The sequence below is a fragment of the Panthera pardus genome, unplaced genomic scaffold, assembly GCF_024362965.1.
Source record: "Panthera pardus isolate Hobbes unplaced genomic scaffold, ASM2436296v1 HiC_scaffold_10, whole genome shotgun sequence".
Lineage (NCBI taxonomy): Eukaryota > Metazoa > Chordata > Mammalia > Carnivora > Felidae > Panthera > Panthera pardus.
Window position 1 is genome coordinate 78645065 of NW_026526655.1, and position 9167 is coordinate 78654231.

Sequence of the window (9167 nt, forward strand, 5' to 3'; positions counted from 1 at the left end):
GTTGAGCGTATGACTTCAGCTCAGGTCATGATCTCACAGTCTGTGAGTTCAAGCCCTGCGTCGGGCTCTGTGCTGACAGCTCAGAGCCTGCAGCCTGCTTCAGATTCTCTGTCTCCCTCTCTCTCTGACCTTCCCCCGTTCATGCTCTGTCTCTCTCTGTCTCAAAAATAAACATTTAAAAAAAAAATAATAATAATAAAAGTAAAACATATTTAAAACTTTTTTTAATTAAAAAAAACATTAAAAAACACAGTTTATTTTCTGTGCTCCAGCACCACAGAGGCTGGTGTGGGCTTATGGAGCCTGGGTGCTGAAGTTTCAAGGTCACTGTGAGCCAGACCCTGTCCCAGTCTGAGCTTTTAAGGTGAAGTGGGAGAGAGTATCCCTGCAGCTCCTCAGCCCTTTAAAACTGAGACTTCTATTTCTATATCCCAGTGCTTACCAGGGCTGGTGTGGGCTTGTGGACCCTGGGCTTGCTGAGGTTACAAGCTCCTTGTGATAACCAGACCTGGCAGTTATGGCATTCGGCCTGCCTGTCAGGGCATCAGGCCCGCCCATTATGGTGTCCAGACCCTGCTCTGGTCTGGGCTTTTAAGGTGGGGTGGGAACATAAACTCTGTCATTCTCTAGTCCCTCTGACCTGGAGAGCTTTCCTGTAGTTCCTTCATTCTTGGTGAAGCTCTACTGTTGTCTTCTATATACTAGTTGCCCTTTTAAACCACCGCTATTTTTTCTGTGCACAAGCAGAGGGATCTGTTCCCATCCCCCAGTACTATCCCTCCCCACTGCTGTTCACAGTTTAGAGGGTTGGAAGTTTCCTTTGTTACCTTGTTTGCATTTCTCTTGCTGTTCTCTTGTCATTCTATCATTGGTTGTTTAGTAACTATTCAGTCAGCCCTCAGTTCTTCCTCAGCAGGAATTGTTCTATTAATTGGTTCTATTAATTTGGTATGTTCCATGGAGAAGGTGAGTTCAACGTCTTCCTATGTTGTCATCTTAGACGTAATTCCTCAGGATCTTTCTTTAAAACACATACACACATATGCACACACACAATTTTCTGAATTTGTGTCTTTTTCTCTTCTCCAACCCTTTCATCAGGACCTTTTAATGTTAGTATCGTTTCCATTTATCCTTTACTTTTCCATAAGCTGATTTCCAAAGTGGTCTTTTTCTTTTCTTTCTAGACTTCCCATACAGTTTCTCTTTTTATTTTGCTAAAGATCCAATCTATCCAATTTGTGAGAGTTGTTTTTGTTTTTGTGTTTTTAGTTTTTTTGAGAGAGAGAGAGAATGAGTGGGGTTGAAGCAGAGAGAGAGAGAGAGGGAGAGAGAATTCCACGCAGTCTCAGGATGGTGGAGGCCGTGTAGCATTGCCATTACTCTGAGGAGAACAGTCGGTAGAGTGGTGCAAAAATGCAGAGCAATAAAACCTTTAACTTGGAGAAACAAAACCATACTCCAAGGAAGCATGATCAGCATCATCACCAGCAGCACCACCAACAGCAACAGCAACAGCCACCACCACCACCAATACCTGCAAATGGACAGGAAGCCAGCAGCCAGAATGAAGGCTTGACTATTGACCTGAAGAATTTTGGGAAACCAGGAGAGAACACCTTCACCCAACGTCAACGTTTCTTTGTGAATATCTTCCTGCTGACATCACTGAGGAGGAGATGAGGAAACTACTTGAGAAATACGGGAAGGCAGGTGAAATCTTCATTTATAAGGATAAGGGCTTTGGCTTTATCCACTCGGAAATGCGAACCCTAGCGGAGACTGCCAAAGTAGAGCTGGACAACATGCCACTTCGTGGAAAGCAGCTGCGTGTGCGCTTTGCCCGCCATAGTGCATCATTCACGTCCGGAACCTTCCTCGGTATGTTTCCAACGAACTGCTAGAGGAAGCTTTTTCTGTGTTTGGCCAAATGGAAAGGGCTGTAGTCTTCGTGGATGATTGAGGAAGGCCCTCAGGAAAAGGCATTGTTGAATTCTCAGGGAAGCCAGCTGCTCGAAAGCTCTGGACAGGTGCAGTGAAGGCTCCTTCTTGTTAACCACATTTCCTCAGCCTGTGGCTGTGGAGCCCATGGACCAGTTGGATGATGAAGAGGGATTCCAGAGAAGCTGGTTATAAAGAACCAGCAATTTCATAAGGAGCGAGAAAAGGCACCCAGATTTGCACAGCCTGGCTCCTTTGAGTATGAGGATGCCATACGCTGGAAGGCACTCATTGAGAGGAGAAGCAGCAGCAGGACCAAGTGGATCGCAATATCAAGAAAGCTCGTGAGAAGCTGGAGATGGAGATGGAGGCTGCTCACCATGAACACCAAGTCATGTTAATGAGACAGGATTTGATGAGGCGTCCAGAAGAACTCCGGAGGAGGGAAGAGCTGCACAACCAAGAAGTGCAAAAACGAAAGCAACTGGAGCTCAGGCAGGAGGAGGAGCGCAGGCGCCGTGAAGAAGAGATGCGGCGGCAACGGGAAGAAATGATGCAGCGACAGCAGGAAGGATTCAAGGGAACATTCCCTGACGCAGAGAACAGGAGATACGGATGGGCCAGATGGCTATGGGAGGTGCTTTGGGCATAAACAACAGAGGCGCCATGCCCCCTGCTCCGGTGCCAGCTGGTACCCCAGCTCCTCCAGGACCTGCCACTATGATGCCAGATGGAACCTTGGGATTGACCCCACCAACAACTGAACTCTTTGGCCAAGCTACTACCATGGAAGGAATTGGGGCCATTGATGGAACCCCTCCTGCGTTCAACCGTGCAGCTCCCGGAGCTGAATTTGCTCCAAACAAACGTCGCCGATACTAATAAAAATTTCAGTGTCTCGTTTCCCAAAAACTCTTAAAAGAAGGACCCTTTCTGGACTAGCCAGAATTCTGCCCTGCAAGAGTGTTAGGGATTTCTCCCAATAGTTAGGTCTTCCTTGCCTGTACTACTCTAAGGGAGTATGCTGGAGGCCGAGGGCGGGGGTGGGGGGGGGGGGCGATAAAATTTAACAAATCAGTTCTGTGTGGTATATCGTCTAGCTAATTGATTCTGTGTAGTGCATTCCTGAAGTCTCCTGTGATTGTTGAGGGCCTGGGGTGAGGGTGGGGGAACCATGACAAAATGGAGCCAGTTAGACCCCCTGTTAATCTTGCTCACTCCATTCTTTGTCCATCCTGTTCTATTTGCTTTCTCATTCTTACACCCTCCAAACCCAGAGACACCGCCACCTACACCACAAAAACAAACATCCCCCAATGACCTTAGCCCCATTGCTCCACTTGCAGGTGGGAATTCAGGCAAATGTCCCACAGACGTCACAGACAACATACGTACGGTTCTGTTATATCCCATATATTACCCCTTCGTGTCCTAAGGAAGACATTTTCTCTTAGAGACTTTCATTTTAGTGTATCTTTAAAAAAAATCTTGTGTTAAGTTGCCTCCATCTTTTTTCTTGGGTAAGGGTAACCCAGGAATGGCCCTTTTCTGACTATGATGTTGCTGTTCACAGCTTTTCTTGATAGGCCTAGTACAATCTTGGGAACAGGGTTGTTGTATGCTGAAGGTTGGACAGTAGCTCTTAGTCTTGCCTATCTTAGGTAGTTACGCTGTGCATTTTTTTATTGGTGTACCACACTTGATTTGTTCCTGATATCTTTGGAGCTTTTCTGAGAAATGGAGCAGTAATGCAGCATCAACTTATTAAAATATATTTTAAGCCTTTAAAAAAAAGAAAAAAAAAAAGAATTCCAAGCAGGCTCTATGCTGTCAGTGCAGAGCCCCACATGGGGCTTGATCCCACGAACTCTGAGATCATGACTTGAGCCAAGTTTAAGAGTGGGATGCTCAACCGACTGAGCCACCCAGATGCCCCCAATTTGTGAGAGTTTAGTTTGAGATACATCTTTTCAATTACAATCAGAACTATTCCCAACACCATATTTGTTGGGCTAACTACCCTCAACTAGGCAACTAAAATATTTTAAATGTGTACATACCATTGTTCACTTGAACCAACACTTAGTATTTCTCTGTCTTTTGCCTATGTATTCTCTTCCATTAATCGGTCATTTGCATAAATCACTCCTCCTATCTGAATATAACTCATTTGAGGGCAGTTATTATATCATTTTCATGCTTCCTCAGCATCAACCCTTATCCCACCACTAGTATTTTGCAAATAGTAGGCACCCAATATTTACTATATGAAATGTGAGACATATAATACACTTGAAAAATGCTTTTATTCATTGTGATGGAGTGGGGAAAATAAAGTAATACAAAGATAGAAAAGAAAAAAGTAATAAGTATTTTATTGAATATTTGGGCACTTCTTTGTTCTTTTCAGCCAACTTCAGGAGAACAATAGTGAGGACTGGAAGGTGAGAGGAAGGAATTAGAGAAATAAAGGACAAGTAATCAATCAAACATAGGCCTATTCAGTGTGTCTTCGGTTGGCCTGCTATAACACAATAGCATAGACTGGGTGGTTTATAAACAACAGAAATTTATTTCTCACAGTTCTGGAGGCTGGAAGTCTGAGATTGGCGTGCCAGCATGGTCAGGTTCTGGTGAGGGTCCTCTCTGGGTTACAGAGTGCAAAGTTCTTGTTATATCCTCACATGGTGAAAAGAGAGGGAGCTAGCTCCCTGGCCTCTTCTTATAAGGGTATTCATCTCATTCACAAGGACTCCACTCTCATGACCTAATTATCTCCCAAAGGTCCCACCTCCAAGTATCATTCTACTAAGGGTTATATTTCAAAGTATGAATTGGGGGTGGGGCACAAACCTTCAATCTATAATTCAGTATTTACAGTATTCTAAGAAATGGGTTAATTTCTTGGGAGGGGCATAGAATTTAAAAACCACACCTATCCTGAGATGCCTGGGTGGCTCAGTCGGTTGAGCATCTGACTTGTTTTCAGCTTGGGTTGTGACCCTAGGGTCATGGGATCAAACCCTGCACTGGGCTTCATGCTGAGTATAGTGCCTGCTTGGGGTTCTCTCTTTCTCTCCCTCTGCTCCTCTCCCCTGCTCACTCTCTCTTTAAAATAAAATAAAATAAAATAAAATTTAATTTAAAAAGCCCACACATATCCTTATATTGTTCTCTTGGGGAGTTACAACTATCACATGCAATAGGTTAAAGGAACATTGATTGCCAAGTAGTGCAATGGTGTTCATGTGTTCAATAAAGTTTCAGAGACGTGGAAGACATGTGAATTGGGAGCAACTGAGCAATGCGGGTATTGAATCAGCTCTTACATTCCCAGGTGTGAAACAAAAAGAGGTAAATGATGAAGATACGGGAAAGAAGAAAGCATGCGTTTTTGGAAATGAAATATCACAAAGCACAAGTGATACAGACAAAAAAAAAACACTTCTATTTCTCCTTCAAATGATGTTAATGATATTGTCTAGTGCTGTTCTAATATGCCAGCCTCTGGCAAATGTGGCTATTTAAGTTTAAATTAATTTAAATGAAATAAAATTAAAAATTCAGTTCTTTAACTGCACTAGCCACATTTCAAGAGATCAATAGCTACAGGCTGCTAATGGTTACTGTATAGAAAAGTGCAAATATAAGACACATCCACCATTGTCATCCACCATTGTTCTTTTTTAAGTGCTACAGTAAGTGCTTCTGAGCACTTACTATATGAAAAGCTCTCCTGATCCCATTTAATCTTTGTAGCAAACTGATGAAGTATACACTTATAGATAAGAAAACTGAGGTTCCTAGAACTTAAGTATTTTCCCAAAATCACATAGTAAGTGGGAGGGCTGTAACTTGAAGTTTCATCTGACTTTAAAAACAGATGCACTGGGCACCTGGGTGGCTCAGTTGGTTAAGCGTCCGACTTTGGCTCAGATCATGATCTTTCAGTTTGTGAGTTTAAGCCCCGCGTCAGGCTCTGTCCTGACAGCTCAGAGCCTGGAGCCTGCTTCGGCCTCTGTGTCTCCCTCTCTCCCCCTCCCCCACTCATGCGCGGTCTTTCTCTCTCAAAAATAAAATAAACATTTAAAAATTTTTAATAAAATAAAAAAATAAAAATATGGCACAAAAACAGACACATAGACCAATGGAATAGAATAGAAACCCCAGAATTAGACCCACAAAAGTATGGCCAACTAATCTTTGACAAAGCAGGAAAGAATATCCAATGGAAAAAAGACAGTCTCTTTAACAAATGGTGCTGGGACAACTGGACAGCAACATGCAGAAGGATGAAACTAGACCACTTTCTTACACCATTCACAAAAATAAACTCAAAATGGATAAAGGACCTGACTATGAGACAGGAAACCATCAAAACCCTAGAGGAGAAAGCAGGAAAAAAACCTCTCTGACCTCAGCCGCAGCAATTTCTTGCTAGACACATCTCCAAAGGCAAGGGAATTAAAAGCAAAAATGAACTATTGGGACCTCATGAAGATAAAAAGCTTCTGCATTGCAAAGGAAACAATCAACAAAACTAAAAGGCAACCAACGGAATGGGAAAAGATATTTGCAAACGTCATATCAGACAAAGGGTTAGTATCCAAAATCTATAAAGAGCTCACCAAACTCCACGCCCGAAAAACAAATAATCCAGTGAATAAATGGGCAGAAAACATGAATAGACATTTCTGTAAAGAAGACATCCAGATGGCCAACAGGCACATGAAAAGATGCTCAATGTCACTCCTCATCAGGGAAATACAAATCAAAACCACACTGAGATACCACCTCATGCCAGTCAGAGTGGCTAAAATGAACAAATCAGGAGATTTGTTATAGTTGCTGGTGAGGATGTGGACAAACGGGAACCCTCTTGCACTGTTGGTGGGAATGCAAACTGGTGCAGCCGCTCTGGAAAACAGTGTGGAGGTTCCTCAAAAAATAAAAATAGACCTACCCTATGACCCAGCAATAGCACTGCTAGGAATTTACCCAAGGGATACAGGAGTGCTGATGCATAGGGGCACTTGTACCCCAATGTTTATAGCAGCACTTTCAACAATAGCCAAATTATGGAAAGAGCCTAAATGTCCATCAACTGATGAATGGATAAAGAAATTGTGGTTTATATACACAATGGAGTACTACGTGGCAATGAGAAAGAATAAGATATGGCCTTTTGTAACAACGTGGATGGAACTGGAGAGTGTTATGCTAAGTGAAATAAGTCATACAGAGAAAGACAGATACCATATGTTTTCACTCTTATGTGGATCCTGAGAAACTTACCAGAAGACCATGGGGAGGGGAAGGAAAAAACAAAAAAAAAAGGTGAGAGAGGGAGGGAGCCAAAACATAAGTGACTCTTAAAAACTGAGAACAAACTGAGAATTGATGGGTGGGTGGGAGGGAGGGGAAGGTGGGTGATGGGTATTGAGGAGGGCACCTGTTGGGATGAGCACAGGGTGTTGTATGGAAACCAATTTGACAATAAATTTCATATTAAAAATAATAAATAAATAAATAAATAATAAATAAATAAAAACAGATGCACTAAGCCATGGAAAATAAATTACTGGGTAAGGAAAAATGAGTTCTTTACCAGACAGTGGCATCCTAGATTGAACTTTCTGTGGCAGGAAAAATTCAGTAAGCTCTTGACTAAGGGAACAAAATGATAAAAATGGTGTTTCAGGATAATTAAGTTGGTTTTATGTAGAGGTCTTTAGAAGAGAAAAGACCTTTCTGAGAGACATGCAGCCTTATGGGCTTGTGACTTGGTTAACAAAGCATAAAGTTGATCTCAGCCTCTTTGTATTCCCTACATTTGGCACCCTTTTTTAACAGGAAGAATTGTAAGACATGGAGGAAACAATGGCCTGGGATATAATGAAAGAAATGGCAAGGAGAAAGGGGGAATGGAACAGCAAAAAAGTTTTGAAAAAATAAGTGAAAAATTTAGAAAGAATAGTGGAGTTAGCGCTTACTCCAGGGTTTCCAGTACATTCGTCCAAAATACTGTGGTGCCTGTGCTAGGAGAGAGGGAGAAAAAGATTTCTAGTATAGCATCTATGGAGCTTAGAAGCTGTTAATCCACTGTGTGGATTAAAAAAACAAGACCCATCTATATGTTGCCTACAAGAGACTCATTTCAGACCTAAAGACACCTGCAGATTGAAATTAAGAGGATAAAGATTTATCATGTAAATGGATGTCAAAAGAAAGCTAGGTTAGCAAAACTCATGTTGGAAATATAGACTTTATTTATTTTTTGTTTCAAGTTTTTATTTAAATTCTAGTTAGTTAACATATAGTGTAATATTAGTTTCAGGAGTAAAATTTAGTGATTCGTCACTCACATCTAACACCCAGTGCTCATCACAACAAGTGCCCTCCTTAATATCCATCGCCCATCTAGCCCATCTCTTACCCGCCCCCCACCTCCAGCAACCCTCAGTTTGTTCTCTATCATTAAGAGTCTCCAGACAAAATATAAAACAAAGACCATAACATGACATAAAAAAGGACACCATATAATAATAAAGAGGACAATCCAAAAACAAGAAATAAAAACTGTAAATATTTATGCACTCAACCTGGAAGCACCCAAATACATAAAGCAGCTAATAACAAACATAAAGGAAGTAATCAATAGTAATGCAATAACAGCAGGGGACTTTAACACCCCATTTACATCAATAGGGACATCATCCAAACAGAAAATCAACAAGGAAACAGTGGCTTTAAATGACACACAGGACCAGATGGACTTAACAGATATATTTAGAACATTCTATCCTAAAACAGCGGAATACACATTCTTTTCAAGTGCACACGGAACATTCTCTAGAGTAGATGGCCTATTAGGCCACAAAACAAGTCTTAAACAAATTCAAAAGATCTAAGTCCTACCATTCATCATTTCTAACCACAACAATATAGAATTAGAAATCAACCACAAGAAAAAAAACTAGAAAGAGCACAAATACATGGAGGTCGAATAACATGCTACTAAACAATGAACGGGTCAACCAATAAATAAAAAATTACATTGAAACAAATGAAAATGAAAATACAACAGTCCAAAATCTTTGGGATGCAGCAAAAGTGGTTTTAAGAGGAAAGTTTATGGTAATACAGGCCTACATTAAGAAGCATGAAAAGTCTCTGGGGCACCTGGGTGGCTCAGTCGGTCAAATGCCCAGTTCAGCTCAGGTCAT

General features: G+C 41.6%; 1 pseudogene; it reads left to right on the forward strand.

Annotated features, from left to right (window-relative positions):
* The first annotated feature begins 1366 nt into the window (after positions 1–1366).
* On the forward strand, positions 1367–2893 carry LOC109271205 (non-POU domain-containing octamer-binding protein-like; annotated as a pseudogene).
* The last annotated feature ends 6274 nt before the right edge of the window (positions 2894–9167 follow it).